The 17,237-nt window shown below is 41.2% G+C and overlaps 1 protein-coding gene across 2 annotated transcripts in view; it reads right to left on the reverse strand.

The window, feature by feature from the left end:
- VAMP1 (vesicle associated membrane protein 1) overlaps positions 1-17,237 on the reverse strand; it is a 75,903-nt gene that overhangs the window by 16,661 nt on the left and 42,005 nt on the right. The gene's annotated exons all lie outside the window — the stretch shown is intronic.

Below are 17,237 nucleotides of genomic sequence, written 5' to 3' on the forward strand. Positions count from 1 at the left end.
CCAAGAAATTACAATGGTAAATCTTTTTATTTCTCCCTTAGATCTTTTAGTTTTGCTTCATATATTTTGCAGCTCTACTGTTAGGTGCATATACGTTTAAGATTACTATATCTTCTTTTTTCTTTTAAGATTTTATTTATTTATTTGACAGAGATTACAAGTAAGCAGAGAGAGAGGAGGAAGCAGACTCCCCGCTGAACGGAGAGTGCAATGTGGGACTCGACTCCAGGATCCCGGGACTATGACCCGAGCTGAAGGCAGAGGCTTTAACCCACTGAGCCACCCAGACTCCCAAGATTACTATGTCTTCTTGAAGAAATTACCCTTTAATCAGTATATTGTGTCCCTCTTTTTCCCTGATCTGTTCTTGTTCTGAAGTCTACTTTATGTGAAATTAATATAAACATTCCATGTTTCTTTTGATTTATGTTTTTTTAAGATTATTTATTTATTTATTTGACAGAGAGAGATCACAAGTAGGCAGAGAGGCAGGCAGAAAGAGAGGAGGAAGCAGGCTCCCCACTGAGCAGAGAGCCCGATGCGGGACTCAATCCCAGGACCCCAAGATCATGACCTGAGCCAAAGGCAGCGGCTTAACCCACTGAGCCACCCAAGGCGCCCCTTGATTCATGTTTTTATGGTACATCTTTCTCTACTCTTTTATTTTTAACCTATTGAATATTCTATATTTAATGTGAATTTCTGGTACACAGCGTATAGTTGGGTCTTGCTTCTTAAACTTTATCTTTTAAGTAGTATGCTTAGACTATCCATTTCTAACATGATTATTGACATGGTTGAATGCCCTCTTGTTTGCTGATTTCTTTTGTTTGTTTTCTATGTTTTCGGGGGATTTCTTTTCATTGTTATCTATTTGTTAATATATTTGGTTATATTAAAATGTAAAATTTTGTCCACTAAAAGACAACATAAACACAGGACTATGACGATACTTACAATTCATATAACTGACAAAGAATTACCATCCAGAATGTTTAAAAGAAAAAGATCAGTAAGATAAAGACAATCTTGACAGAAAAACAGGCAAAGAATAGGAATGACGAAAACTAATGAAGAAAACCAACACCACACACACACACACACACACACACAAATATATATATATATATATATATATATATATATATATATATATTTTTTTTTTTTTTTTTTTAAGGAGATGTTCAGCCACAGACTCTTAACTAAAGAGAACAAACAGCTAGTTATCAGTGGGGAGGAGGGTAGAGGGATGAGTTAAGCAGGTGACAGGGATTAAGGAGGGCAGTTGGAGTGATGAGCACCAGATGTTGTATGAAGTGTTGTATCACTATTTGTACACCTGAAACTAATATTACACTGTAGGTTAACTAACTTGAATTTAAATAAAAACTTAAAGAAAAGAGTAAGAATAGATCACCTACAAGGCGTATGAGGGTACCAAGACAAGAAGAGAGCCAAGACAAGACCCTGCAGAACTTCCACATTCAATGGCCAGGGAGAGGAGGGAGAGCTGGCAAAGGAAATTGAATCAGAACACCCAAAGGAGAAAGAAACCAAGGAAACATGATGTTTGGGGAGGAAAAATGTTTCAAGAAGAAAGGGGCATTCAACCATGTCAAAAGCTGCTCAGGAGTTAAATAAGAAGATGGAAGAGTATCTGTTGGATTTGTTAAAATGTAGTCATGGAACTTAGTGAGAGTCGATCCAATGAAGAGATGGGGATCAAGTGAGATGAAGGATGGGTGGGAGGTAAGCAGGGCTGCCACATGGCACAACCCTGGACAGCTCCTTTCAAATGTGCCCTAGGAGGCACCATTTACACAGACTACAGAATAATGTGGTGTGTGGAGTTGTCTGATGCTGAGCCCCTGGAGAGAAAATGGAGCCCATGAGTAGAGTGATTTAAGAGCATTACCCATAAGGTCCAACAGCCTGTCCTCAAACCTGGTTGCAACACTTACTAATAATGTGAAGTTGCTCAAGTGGCTCAAACATTTCAAACCTCAGGGTCCAAATCTATAAAAATCGTACCAATGCAATAGGACTGTTGTGAGAGGTAAATACAACACTCTACATTTCAGCTCATAATAAGCATTCGATCAATGTAAATTATCATTTTCTGTAGTACTTAGACAAACATTTTCAAAAGCATGGCCATCATGGGAAGAGAGAAATGACAATAGCTACAAGGGGATATGGAATTGAAGGAAGGTAGTGTTTATTTTGTTTTGTTTAACTTTATTTCTTAAAGATTTGGTTTCCAGATAAATTGCACAGAAAATACAGAGTGTCCATATACTCTTCCTTCCCCTCCACACACCACTTCCTCTACTACTAACATCTTGCATTGTTACAGCTTATGAACCAAACCAATACATTGTTACTAACTAAAGTTCATAGTTAACATTAGAGTTCACCCTGTCCTGTGGGCTTGACAAATGTATAATATCATGTATCCATTATTATGGTATCATATGGTACCAAGTAGTTTCACTACCCTAAAAATCCCCTATGATTCACATCTTTATTCCTCCTGCTCCACAAGCCCCTGGCAACCTCTGATTCTTTTTATTGTCTCTATAGTTTTGCTTTTTCTAGAATGTCATAGTTGGAATCACACAATATATAGCCTTCTCAGACTGGCTTCTTTCTCTTAGCAATATGCATTCAGGTTATTCCCTGGTTTTTTATTTTGTTTTTTGTGGCTCAATGGCTCATTACTTTTTTTGCAGAATAATATTTCATGATCTAGATGTACCACTATTTTTTAACCATTCAACCATATAAGAATATCTTGGTTACTTCTAAGTTTTGGCAATTATGAATAAAGCTACTGAAACATATGTGGGCAGGTTTTTGTGTAGACAGAAGTTTTCAACTCTTTTGGGCAAATACTGAAGTACAAAATTGCCAGATCATGTGATAAGACTACGTGTAGCTTTGTAAGAAATTGCCAAACTGTCTTCCAGGTTGGTTCTGCCATTTTGTATTTCCAACAGAAATGAGGGAGAGTTCCTGCTGTTCTGTATACTCATGGGAGATTGGTGTTTGGGATTTTAGCCATTCTAATAGGTGTGCAGTATTATCTTGTTGCTTTCATTTGCAATTCTTTAATAACATATGAGGTTTAGCATCTTTTCTTTTTCATATGCTTATTTGCCAGCTGTACATCTTTGGGAGGTGTCTGTTCAGATCTTTTTGCCCATTGGATGGCCCATTTTTTAAATTAAATTGCCTATTTTCATATTGTTGAGCAGGGAGAGAAGGAGGCTCCATACTGGTAGCCTGATGCGGGACTTGATCCCAGGACCTTGGGATCACAACCGAAACCAAACCCAAAACAAACCAAAGATGCGCAGCCAACTGAGCCACCCAGGCATCCCTATTCTAGTCTCTTTTTTTGTATGTCCAGTTGTTCTAGCACCATTTGTTGAAAAAAACTATCTTTTCTCCATTGATTGCCTTTAGTCCCTTGCCAAAAATCAGTTGATTATATTTCTCTGTATCTATTTCTAGGCTTTCTATTTGGTTCCATTTATCTATTCGTTTATTCTTTTTGCCCATCCTATACTATTTTTTTAAGATTTTATTTATTTATTTGACAGAGATCACAAGTAGGCAGAGAGGTAGGCAGAGAGGGGGGTGGGGAAGTGGGCTTCCTGCTGAGCAGAGAACCCGTTGTGGTGCTCAATCCCAGGACCCTGAGATCATGACCTGAGCCGAAAGCAGAGGCTTTAACCCACTGAGCCACCCAGGCTCCCCACCATCTTATACTATCTTAATTACAAAAGCTTTATAGTAAGACGAAGCAGGTAGTGTCAGTCTTCTTCTGACTTTATTCTTCTCCTTCAATACTGAATTAGCTACTCTGAGTCTTTCTCTCTCTCTTTTTTAAGATTTTATTTATTTATATGAGAGCGAGAAAGCGAGAGAGATCACAGAAAGAGAGGAAAAGAGAGAAGCAGACTCCCAGCTAAGCTGAGAGCCCAACATGGGGCTTGATCCCAGGATTCTAGGATCATGACCTGAGCTAAAGGCAGACGCTTAACCAACTGAGCCACACAGAAGCTCCTTCTTTTTTTTTTTTTTTTTTTTTTTTTTTTAAGTAATTTCTACACCCAATGTAAGGCTCAAACTCACAACCCTGAGATCAAGAACCTCAAGCTCTTCCGATTGAGCCAGACAGGCACACCTTGGATCTTTTTTAACTTTCTATTGTTTGTCAATATACACAAAACAACCTGCTGGGATTTTGGTCGGGATTGTGTCAAATCTACGGATGAGGTTGAGAAGAACTACTATTGAACAAAATTGAGTGGAAGAGTTTTTGGGTTTTGTTTTTTGTTTTATTTTTAAGATGAGGAGAAGCTCAAGCATATTTAAAAGTTTTGGGAAAGGAGCCAGTAGAGAAGAGATTGAAACCTCAAAAGGCAGAGAATCATCAATATGAGATTACTAAGCAGGCTGCAAGAAGTGGGGTTCTGGGGCACCTGGGTGGCTCAGTGGGTTAAAGCCTCTGCCTTCGGCTCAGGTCATGATCCCAGGGTTCTGGGATCAAGCCCCGCATTGGGCTCTCTGCTCAGCGGGGAGCCTGCTTCCCTTTCTCTCTCTCTCTGCCTGCCTCTCTGCCTACTTGTGATCTCTTTCTCTGTCAAATAAATAAATAAAATATTTTTTTTAAAAAGTGGGGTTCTGGGTGCATGTGGGGGAATTGATAGGAGAAGGGACCTTTGTCCATTATAAAGGAGGACAGGGAGTGAGGACATGTGTAAATGCAGGTGTATTTGTAAATTTGGTGGTGTTTGGTTCTCGGTAAAGATGGATGCCAAGTCAGCTGTTGAAAGCAAGAGGATGAGATAGGACTTGGAAGTTTGAATGGAGGAAGTATGAGCAAACATCACACAGAGGGAAAGAACATATTCACCAGAGGGATGGAGCAGGATCACCAGGTAATGTTAAAGGCTCTCCTGGTGACCATAAACTTGAAGCCATGCAGACCTGTGAGACCACCCAGTGTACTCAGACACCCAGTTGTATGCACAGAGAAGGAAATTGTTCATCCATCCAGGATCAGGCTGCTTCCACAAAGGTGTGATTAAAGGTCAGGGACACAAAGGATTTTATAATAGCAACAAGAGAATGATGAAAAGTAGTGGTGGGCTGTCAGATCTAAGAGGGACAGGGAAGTGAAAATGGAAGGAGCTAATGGCTGAAAATCAAGTGGAGAGGCAGGGGACTGGCAGCCGGAGGGAAGACCAGGTGCAGTGGGCGTGGTTGAGCAAGAACAGGAGGTTGTGGTCAGAGTTTCCATCTCTGTAAAGTCGGGACATGGGAGTTGCAGTGATAATCAAACGTGACAGAACGTGTGCTCTGTAAACAGTGAAACACCACACCCATGTTTGTTTTTTCACTAGATGTAAACTTGAAGACAGGAACCATGTCTCAGACAGTCCTCCTGCTAGCCTAGCACTTCATGTTGAATCCAGGGTAATGAATCTGAGTGTTAGAAAGAGGAGCCAGTGAGCAGATTTCCCTTGAAGATTGAGGCTCGGCCAGAATTTTGGACTTTCCAGTCCTGAAAACAGCTGATCCTTCCACATTCTTGTAAGCAGACCAGCTGACGTCTGACCATGAGGTTATATATAGATCAGACTGTTCTGATAAAGGCAGGGTAGCTTGTATTGAATACAGTAGTCCCCTCTTATCCGTGGTCTCATTTGCTGTGGTTTCAGTTAACGCTGGCCAACCACAGGCTGGAAATAGATGATCCTTCCTCTCATGCAGCCTCAGAAGGTAGCCTAACACCATATCACAGTGCCTACCTCATTGACTTTGTGTTATCTCATCACAGAGGCATTTTGTTATCTCACAGTATCGCAAGAAGTGTGAGAAGAGTACAAAAAGATGTGTTGTGTGTGTGTGTGTGTGTGTGTGTACATGTGAGGCCACATCACATAACTTATAGCATGTTGTTATCATTGTTCTGTTATTTTATTATCAGTTGTTATTAACCTCTGGCTTAATTTATGAATTAAACTTTATCATAGGTCTGTATGTATAGGAAAACACATAGTATATATAGGTATATATAGGTATCCCCCACAGATAAGGGGGGCGGACTACTGTATATATTTATAAACTCTCAATAAAATATTAAAAAAGCAATTATTTGAAGACATTGGGGAATTACCTAAAGGGTAGAAAATGGAAGAGATTTGGTGCTTTAAAAAAAAAGAAAAGGGGCGCCTGGGTGGCTCAGTGGGTTAAGCCGCTGCCTTCGGCTCAGGTCATGATCTCAGGGTCCTGGGATCGAGCCCCGCATGGGGCTCTCTGCTCTGCAGGGAGCCTGCTTCCCTTTCTCTCTCTGCCTGCCTCTCCATCTACTTGTGATTTCTCTCTGTCAAATAAATAAATAAAATCTTTAAAAAAAAATAAAAAAAAAGAAAAGAAAAACATACTGATTGAGAGTCGTATTACCTGGCTTTTACAGGTTTTCATGATGTACATGGGGGAGGGTGGATAGAGCCAAAGAAGAAATTGGCACTCTTGCTAATGAGTCCAAGTTTGGTATTGTCAGCTCAGCTGGAAACTGAAGGGTATTCTCAGAAAAGAAGGAACAAGAGGAGAGCCCCCAAATCAGCGAACTCCTTCAAATCCTTAACTGACTCCTGAACTATGGAGCAATACTCCAAGGAGCCAACCACAAGAATGTTCATTCCTCATCAGGCATGGTTTAAGATTAACCCAGCATTGGGGTGCCTGGGTGGTTAATCGGTTAACTGTCTGACTCTTGATTTTGGTTCCAGTAATGATCTCAGGGTCCTGGGATTGATCCCTGCATCAGGCTCTGCACTCAGTGGGGAGTCTGCTTGAGGATTCTCTTCCACTCCCTCTGCCCCTCCGCTGTCTCTCTCTCTCCCTCTCAAATAAATAATAAAATCTTTTAAAAAGTATAACTGAAAGTGGATAAAATACCTAATACCTAAATGCAAAAGATAAAGCTATAAAACTCTTAGAAGGAATATGGGTATAATCTGTTTTACCCCAATTAGGCAATGGTTTTGGTTTTTTTTTAATATGACAATAAAAGCACAAGCAACAAAGGAAAAAAGCATAAATTGGACTTCATCAAAATTAAAATTTTTTGTACTTCAAAGGATACCATCAAGAAAGTGAAAAGACAACCCACAGAATGGGAGAATGTATTTGAAAGTCATACATCTGATGAGGCACTTGTACCTAAAATATATAAAGAATTCCTATGACACAAGTATTAAAAAGGACAAACAACCCAAATCAAAAATAGGTAAAGAACTGGGGTGCCTGACTGGCTCAGTTGGTGGAGCATGTGACTCTCAGGCTTGTGAGTTTGAGCCCCATGTTGGAATGTAGAGATTACTTTAAAAAAAAAATTTTTTTTTAACGGGTAAAGGACTTGAATAGATACTTCTCCAAAGAAGATGTATAAATGGCTAACAAGCCATGGAAAGGTGTTCAACATCATTAGAGCTTAGAGAAATGCATGTAAAAACCACAATGAGATACCACTGACTAAGATGATTACAATTTTAAAAAGACAGATAGTAACTAATGTTGGTAACAATGTCGAGAAACTAGAAACTTCATACGCTGCTAGTGACAATATCAAATGTTGCAGTCACTTTGGAAAATAGTCTAGAAGTTCTTAAAGAGGTTAAACATAAAATTACCACATGACCGGGGCACCTGGGTGGCTCAGTGGGTTAAAGCCTCTGCTTTCAGCTCAGGTCATGATCCCAGGGTCCTGGGATTGAGCCCCACATCAGGCTCTCTGCTCAGCAGAGAGCCTGCTTCCTTGTCTCTCTCTCTCTGCCTGCCTTTCTTGCCTACTTGTAATCTCTGTCTGTCAAATAAATAAATAAAATCTTTTAAAAAAAATTACCACATGACCCAACAATCCTGGTCCTACGTATACACCTGAAAAAAATAAAGACACATCCACACACAAAACAGCTGTACAATTGTACACAAATGTTGATGACACCATTACGCATAACAGCTCAAAAGATGAAACAATGTAAATGTCCATCAACTGAGAAATAGGTCAATAAAATGTGGTATATCTATGCAATGAAGTATTACTCAGTGACAGAAAGGAAGTACAACATGGGTAAAGCAAGAAAACATGATGCTAAGTCAAAGAAATCAATCACAGAGGACTATATATTGTAAGATTTCATCTATATGAAATGTTGGGAATAAGTAAATCCATAGAAATAGGAAGTAGATTGGCTATTGTTTAGGGCCAGAAGGGTTTGAGGGAAAATGAGTGCTGATGGCTCAGGAGTGTGGACATTCTTTTTGGGGAAATAATGAAAATATTCTAAAACTGACTGTGGTGATGGGTGCATATTCTTCAGGAATGACAAGAGGGGCACTGGGTGGCTCAGTCAGTTAAGTGTCCAACTCTTGCTTTGGCCTCAGGTCCCAATCTCAAGGTCGTGAGACTGACCCCCATGTGAGGTCCATGCTCAGTGTGGAGTCTACTTGGGATTTTCTCTTTCCTTCTGCCCCTCCCATTTCTGCTCTCTCTCTCTGAAATAAATAAATAAATATTTTTAAAAAAATTTACATGGTATAGTAATGGGATATTATTTGGCAAAGAAAAGGAATGAAGTACAAATATATGGTACAACATAGATAAACCTCAGAAGCATTACATTAAGTGAAAGAAGCCAATCATAAAAGAGCACATATCATATGATTCCACTTATAGGAAATGTGCACAATAGGCAAACCCATAGAAACAGAAAGTAGGTTAATGGTGGCCTAGGGCTGCCTTAATGAGGGAAATAGGGAGTGACTGCTAATGGCCACATGGTTTCTTTTGGGGATGATGAAAGTGCTCTAAAATTGTAGGGATGGCTGCATAATTCTGTGAATACTCTAAACACTATCGCCTTGTACACATCAAATAGGTGAACTGTATGACTGTATGATTCAGATATAACTGAATTATATCTCAAAACTGGTTAAAAAAAAAAAAAAAAGACTGAGCCAAAGGCACACATTTCTACATCAGCTGCAGCCAAGGGAGGACTCGGAGTTCAGAACCTGCAAAGGGGTTGGGGTGACTGCCTTTGGAGTGTGGGGGGATGATATAGGGTAGGATGTCTGCTCATCCTCTCCCCTTTTGAGCACTACAGAATAGAGGCAACACCATGGTAGTAACATGAACAGAGGAGAGCCCACCCACAGACCCACACATATGACTCAAGCCCAAGGGTTGGCAATGGCCACGTTAATATCCCAGGGCTCTGAGGTGTCCAACTTGAGAGACACCCCGAACCAGTGTATCAGCACCATTCTGGTGGCAGGGATCCATTCATACAGGACCAGGTCTGGTCCTGAGGCACCCTGCCAGGCTCACTGGTCCAAGGCACTGGAGGGAGACTTACAACTCCAAAGCACAAGAGCCCCTGAGGTGTGGGAACCTGGACAGTCTTTCTTCTGTCTAAGGGCAGTACTGCAGAGGGCGCATACAAAAATCAAATAAGATGGTGAACTTAAACCCAACCATATTGACAAATCATTAAATGTAAATGGATTAAACACTCTATGTAAAAGATTATCAGATTGGATTCTTAAAAACCAAGGCCCAATTGTATGCTTTTTATAAGAGACACACTCAAAATAGAGGCAGATGGGTTAACAATAAAGGATGGAAAGTATATATATACCATGTACAAAATAAATGTAAGACAGCTAGTTGTTGTTGTTTTTTTTAACATTTTTATGTATTTATTTGACAGAGAAAGGGCACACAAGTAGGGGGAGCAGCAAGCAGAAGGAGAAGAGAATCAGACTTCCCACTGAGCAGGAAGCCTGATATGGGTTTGATACCAGGACCCTGGGATTATGACCTAAGCTGATGGCAGATGCTTAACCGACTGAGACACCCAGATGCTCCAGCTAGTTTCAATATAAGTATTACAGAGATTTTTTTAAAGCTCATTTTATAATGATAAAAAAGTCAATTCACTAAAAAGAATTACTTATGAACAATTAAGAATTAATAAAACTAAGTGTATAATAATCTTAAAACAGAACTTTAAAATAAATGAAACAAAAATATTACAGGAAGAAATAGACAATAATAGTTGAAGATTTTAAAATTCTTCTCTTGGGGCATCTGGGTGACTCAGTCATTAAGCGTCTGCCTTTGGCTCAGGTAATGATCCCAGGGTCCTGGGATCCAGCCCCACATCAGGCTCCCTGCTCAGTGGGGAGCCTGCTTCTCTCTCTCCCTCTGTTCCACCCCCTGTTCCTGCGCTCGCTCGCTCGCTCTCTCTCCGTCAAATAAATAAATAAATAAAATCCTTAAAAAATAAAAAAATAATAGAAATTCCTCTCTCAGTAACTGATAGACCACATAGACAAAAAAAAAAAAAAAGAAAGAAAGAAAGAAAGAAAGAAAGAAAGAAAGAAAGAAAAAGAAAATCAGGAAAGATGTGGAAGACTTGAACGGTAGCAACGGATCTAACCTAACATAAATTCATAGCACACTCCACCCAACAACAGCAAAATATGCATTCTTTTCAAGTGCACATAGAACCTTCACTAAAATATATCATAGGCTGGTCTTTAAGCAAATCTCACCCATTTGAAAGGACTGAATTTAAAAGATTATGTTTCAAGTCACCTGGGTGGCTCGGCCAGTTGAGAGTATAACTCGTGGGGCACCTGGGTGGCTCAGTGGGTTAAGCCACTGCCTTCGGCTCAGGTCATGATCTCAGGGTCCTGGGATCGAGTCCCACATCGGGCTCTCTGCTCAGCAGGGTGCCTGCTTCCCTCTCTCTCTCTGCCTGCCTCTCTGTCCACTGTGATCTCTCTGTGTCAAATAAATAAATAAATAAATAAATGAATGAGTATAACTCGTGATTTCAGCTCAGGTCATGATCTCATGGGTTGTGGGAGCAGGGTGTCTGCTTGAGATTTTCTCTCTCCCTCTCCCTCTGCACTTCCTGCCCAGCCTCCGTACTCTCTCTCTCTAAAGTAAATAAATAAATCTTTAAAAGAAATAAAAATAAAAGATTATGTTCTCTGACTTAACAGAATTAAATTAGAAGTAATATTTAAAAATCCCCCTAATAATTGAAAGTTGAGTGAAACACTTCTAAATAATCCAAAGGTATTATGAGATACCATTATACACTTACCAGTGTGTAGCATTGTGGAGGTTTTTTTTAATGCTTTCTGTGGGTTTTCTCATTCACATATTTATTCCACAATCAAAATAAGTCATAACTTAAAGCCATAACATTTTTAAAAGGTAAAGGAGAATTTGTGTCACTGCTGCATTAATAAAATGCAAAGCTAATGAAAGAGCTTGGCTAAAATTTTAAAAGCTGACAACCACAGATCATAGTACATAGGTAGAACTGGAATGCTCCTGAATTGCTAGTGCAAGTCTGAAATATTGAAGCTACTTTGGAAAACTCTTTGGAGTTTCTTTTTTTTGTTAAGATTTTATTTATTTACTTGACACAGAGAGAGGGAACACAAGCAGGGGAAATGGGAGAGGGAGAAGCGGGCTCTCTGCTGAGCTGGGAGCCCAATGCAGGGCCCTCCTAAATATATGTTTAAGAAAAATACCATATATCTGGGCGCCTGGGTGGCTCAGTGGGTTAAAGCCTCTGCCTTCAGCTCAGGTCATGGTCCCAGGGTCCTAGAATCAGAGCCCCACATTGGGCTCTCTGCTCAGCAGGGAATCTGCTTCCTCCTCTCTGCCTGTCTCTCCACCTACTTGTGATCTCTGTCAAACAAATAAATAAATCTTTAAAAAAAAAAAAGAAAAAGAAAAATACCATATATTCAAAACACTTGTATTAGAATGTTCACAGCAGTTTCGACACTGGAAACAACCCACATTTTCACCAAGAAGTGAGTGGATAAGCAAATTGTCATATATTCACATGATGGAATACACTCAACAGTAAAAGGAAACTACGGATACAGGCAGCAACACAGATAAGTCTCAGAAACATTATGTTGGGCAGGGGCACCTGGGAGGCTCAATGGGTTAAAGCCTCTGCCTTCAGCTCAGGTCATGATCTCAGGGTCCTGGGATTGAGCCCCACATCGGGTTGTCTGCTCAGTGGGGAGCTTGTTTCCTCTTCTCTCTCTCTCTCTCTCTACCTGCCTCTCTGCTTTCTTGTTATCTCTCTCTGTCAAATAAATAAAATCTTAAAAAAATTTTTTTAATTAAAAAAAACATTAAGTTGGGCAAAAGAAGCTAGACAAAAACAATGATTCCATTTATAACACATTCTAGAACAGGTAGAACTAATCTGTGATGATAAAAATTAGAACGACCGTTGTATTTGGTGGAGTGGGGGAGACACCTGTTGGAAATGGGGACACAGGAACCTCCCAGAGTGATGGAAATATTCCATAGCTCAATTAGAATGGTGTAGCATGTGCAGATGCAATTGTCCAGATTCATCAAACACCTAATATCATGTGTTGTATTGCACATAAATTACACTTTGAAGCAAATGCCAGCTTCTTTAAAGCAAAAAATCAAGCTCTTTTCAGGTGCCTCTGCACCCTGACCCACTGCATGTCTTCTCAGAAAATGCTACCAGAGATGAAGAATGTACAATCAATCATCTATCATTGGGGCATTAAGAGTTAGGGATCCTACTGTTAAATCAATTAAACAGCCAGAAGTGGTTGGATTTAGCTTCCATAGCCTAAGATGCTAGGGGGGGTGGTCCAATACCTCATAGTGGGAGGCAATTTTTGAAGAGGAAGGTATTCCAGAAAGCACCACCAACTGTTGCAGACTTGGGAAGTGGTGAGAAGATTGGATAAGGTTTGGGGCACCTGGGTGGCTCAGTTGGTGAAGCGTCTACCTTCATCTCAGGTCATGATCCCAAAGTCCTGGGATCAGTCCTGCAATAGGTTCCCTGCTTGGTGGGGAGTCTGATTCTCCCTCTCCCTCTGCTTCCCCTGCCACCTCCACTCATGTTCATTCTCACTCTGTCTCAAATAAATAAATAAAATCTTAAGGAAAAAAAGAAAGATTAGATAAGGTCTGGCTTTGGAAAGAGAACTCCTAGCTGGGTAAGAACTTGGAGGGAGGTGGTACAAAGGGCAAGGGGGATCTGTTTGGGTGGGCAAGATCTCCACTGGGATGGACTCAAGAAAGGGGGAGCAGGATTCTCAGTGGATCTGGGTTTAGATGGAACATGGACCAAAGCAAGAGTGACTGGACTTTCATGGTAATCACAGGCTTAGTGAGAGTCTCTGAGGAGTCCTCAGCCTCTGCAGCCCCCACTCCCACATCCAGGCCCTCCCCTCGCACCTGCAGCTCCAACCCAGCACCTTGGCACTGAACCCGACATCTCCAAGGTCAGGAGCTGGCCTGAGAACTGAGTCTCTGCCCTATTTTCTAATCTCTAACTCTGCCTCACATCCAAAACAAAGCCTCTGATTGGAGTGTGTCCTAAAAACCAGAATCACAGCTCCAGACTGTTCTTTCTAGTTCTGGCCCTGATTCAGAGCCAGTAACAATGGTGATAGTGATAGCCTAGTAGTGTTGTTGCAATAAGACTAGTAAGTAGAGTAACCGTGGTAATTAATGCTGTAGTGGTTACTATAATAGCATTGGTAGCTAACATTTAATGATGCTTAACTATATGCCAAGCCCCATGCTGAATGTTTAAATGCTTTATCTTATTTAATCCTAACAGATGCCCCCAGCTTATCAGAGAGGAGATAGAAACTCTTTGTACAATACTCTGCTATAACTGTATTTGTTGTTGTTGCATAAATAAGACCTACTCATTATAGGAAAAATTGGAAGATGCAGGTGAGCAAAAACATAGAAAATAAAAGTCACCCATCATCACATCCCTTTTAGTTAATCACTGTTGTGCCCTACCACGTATATGGTCTTCAATATCTTTATAAAAACAGTATTTTGCAGTATGTAGTTTAATTGACTCATTTCATTAAATAATGTATTGAACCTTTCCCTTTTTGATAAATAAATATACTTTTAAAACACCGTTTTATGGGCACCTGGGTGGCACAGTCGGTTGAGTCTGACTCTTGATTTCGGCTCAGGTCATGATCTCAGGGTCCTGGGATCAAGTCCTGCACCTGGCTCTGTGCTCAGTGTGGAGTCTGCTTGAGATTCTCTTCTCCATCTGCCCCTCCCCGCACCTACTCTCCCTCTATAACCCTCTCTAAAATAAATAAATAAAATCCTTTAAAAAAATAAAATGTCTTTTTTTTTTTTTAAAGATTTTATTTATTTATTTATTTGTCAGAGAGAGAGAGGAGCGAGAGTGAGCACAAGCAGACAGAGTGGTAGTCAGAGGCAGAGGGAGAAGCAGGCTCCCGGCTGAGCAAGGAGCCCGATGCGGGACTCGATAAAATGTCTTTTTAATACCTACTTTATATTCCATCAATTTTGATAAAATACACTTACCCAATCTCTTATTGTTGGACATTTAGATTATTTCCTTTTTTCCCCAATGTTTAGTGTTTTGCTTTGTTTTGTTTTTAAGTTACTTCTTTTGTTTGTAATGTTTTTTAATGTTTTAATGTTACAGAAATTGGTTAAAAGACTGTCCTTATAGCTTTGAATACACCTTCGTTTACTTCCTTCAGACTGGTTCCTACCAGAGGAGTTGCTGAGTTAGAGTGTGGGCATTGTTAAGGCTTTGAAGTCAGGCAGCCCTGACCTTGAATCCTGCTCAGGTGGCCTGGCCCCTGGCCTGAGGCAAAGTGCTTCTGGGGACCGAGTTTGTGCCCTGTGCTCCTTCTCCTCCTGTTTGCTCCCTATCACAGTTCACTGTTCTTAGCCTCCATCTGTAGGTCTTATGTTCAGCCCTGACTGCAGACCCTGCCCCCCAGGCCTGTGCATTTTCCTCACTGTGTGATCTCTGGCACCTGGGACAGAGATCAGGGTCTCCTCAGATGCAATTTGGTGCCGCAGAAAGGTCATGGTCGGGAAGGAAGGTACCCAGGTCCCATTCCCAACATGACCACCACTAGCCCTGGTGACAGACAAAGCCCTTCCTCACCAGGCCTCACTCAGCTGTCAGGACTCATCACCTCCCACTCACTTTTGTGCTAGCAGCTCTGAGCTAACACTCCTCAGGGCTGATAGTTCTCAGAACATACCTTATTCTTCTACAAGTCTCTGCCTTTGCCCACATCTCAGGGCTGGAGACCCACACAGTGCCTTTGTGCAAAATAGGAAAAGGTACCTCTTCCTCCCAGCAGAATGCAGGCTGGATTTCATGCCCCACTCATCCCTTGGCCCCGTGCCATACTGGATTGACCAACCTGGATAGCATTTCCGAAGCGTGGAACAAACACAGCTAGCCCACCTAGCAAACCTCCATTCATCTGTCAAGTTGCAAGCCCAAGTGCTACTTCCTCTGTAAAGTAATCTTACTAAAGCAGATATAACTGGTTTGTTTGCTAAGCTGCCTCTGCTTTTTGAAGAGCCTCCATTAAAATAATTAACTTTAATGAATTACTAAATACTTCTCTATCCCATTAGATTCTCAGTTTTCCTCTTTTATTCCTCCTACAAAGTCCAGTTCCTGACACAGAGGAAGTGACTGCTAAGCTTGAATGATGAATAAATGAATGAGTGACGTTTTATCCCTCTGGTCCTCATGTTGTTTGTCCGAGAATAAAGGAATCTGAGTAACATGCCTGAAGTTTCTGCCAACTCCAAACTTTTCCTTCCCAGATATTTGCATTAAGTAAATATCTGTTGGGCAAATGAATAGCACCAAACCAAAAGAAAATCCCTTTAAAGATGTGCCTTAAGGGGCTCCCGGGTGGCTCAGTAGGTTAAGCCTCTGCCTTCGGCTCAGGTCATGATCCCAGGGTCCTGGGATTGAGCCCCACATCAGGCTCTCTGCTCAGCAGGGAGCCTGCTTTCCCCTCTCTCTCTGTCTGCCTCTCTGCCTCTCTGCCTACTTGTAATTTCTGTCAAATAAATAAATAAAAGCTTAAAAAAAAAAAAAAAAGATGCACCTTAAAGGATCATGGATCAGTATGTTAAGTTTTATTTTAGAAGCAAGCCAGTGTGAGTTTCTGAATCTCTTAATTATTTTGCCTTGCCTCCGGAAGTCCTTCAGAGACATTTCAAACTGTCTGAAATAGAGTCTAAGGCTGCTTGAGGATACCCTTCCAAAGAATGACTTGCTTTCCGCCTTATCACGTGAGTCACCTATTTTTATTATTTGTCTTTCTCAGACATTTTCACAAAAGGAACATCCGTTTCTCAACACAAGGCAGCTCCTTATACATCTTGAAGCTAATGATGCTACTTCTCTCACAAGAAGAAGTTTTACCATGTCCTTTCTCCTTCTCCAGATATCTCATCTTTATGTGGACACTGCCAATCTCCTCAGAGGGACAGCTAACCTATGTGAGGGCATCAAGCCTCTGAAACACTAACAGAAGCAGGAATCTAGGGTAGGGGCTTTTACAAACTATAGGCATCCCTGGATCCCCGAAGAGTTCACTAACTCCCTGAAATTCTACTCACAATATTGTATACTTGTGCATTTTCCAGAGGAAAATCCACATCTTTCTTTGGAACCTCAGGGGAGCCCCTTGACGTGAAAAGAGCTAAGTAAGAGCCACTGGTCTACAGCCTGGGCTAAAATAAGCTGGAAAGTACAGGGCCTTTTAAGATCAGATAATGTTCTGGCACATTCTTTGGAGTTATATTAAAGACAGAATCCTCAACAGCTACAGACTGGAGTCTTTGGAACTAAGTCCCTCCCTCCTATCAGTTGACTTCACTTGGGGGCTTCCCCAAATCCCTAGGACTCGCTGAAACCCAGCCTGCTCCTCAGACACAGAAAAGCTTTGGGAAGAGGTCAGGTGACTGGCACCTCTGCCCTTATGTTTTAGCAGTAATGGCCTTAGAGCCAGAAGATCAGGTTCCTGTGAGGGCATGGGACTCTCCGAAGCCCAGGATCATTACTCCACCACAAGGTGGCACCCAAAGCCCAGACAGACAGAAAAACAAGCTTCCTGCCTCGGCTCAAATCTGAGCGTAGGACTCAGGAGCAGAGTCCCGGAGGCACTAAGCGATTAAATTCCTGGTTATACAACTGGTCCACAAAGTCTTTTCACACACGCCCAGTGTCCCACAGGGGACCTCACTGCTCTTTCTGAAAAGTTTGCATGTGCTTGTTGCTGGCTTCAGCCCT

The sequence above is a fragment of the Mustela lutreola genome, chromosome 8 (genome assembly GCF_030435805.1).
Source record: "Mustela lutreola isolate mMusLut2 chromosome 8, mMusLut2.pri, whole genome shotgun sequence".
Lineage (NCBI taxonomy): Eukaryota > Metazoa > Chordata > Mammalia > Carnivora > Mustelidae > Mustela > Mustela lutreola.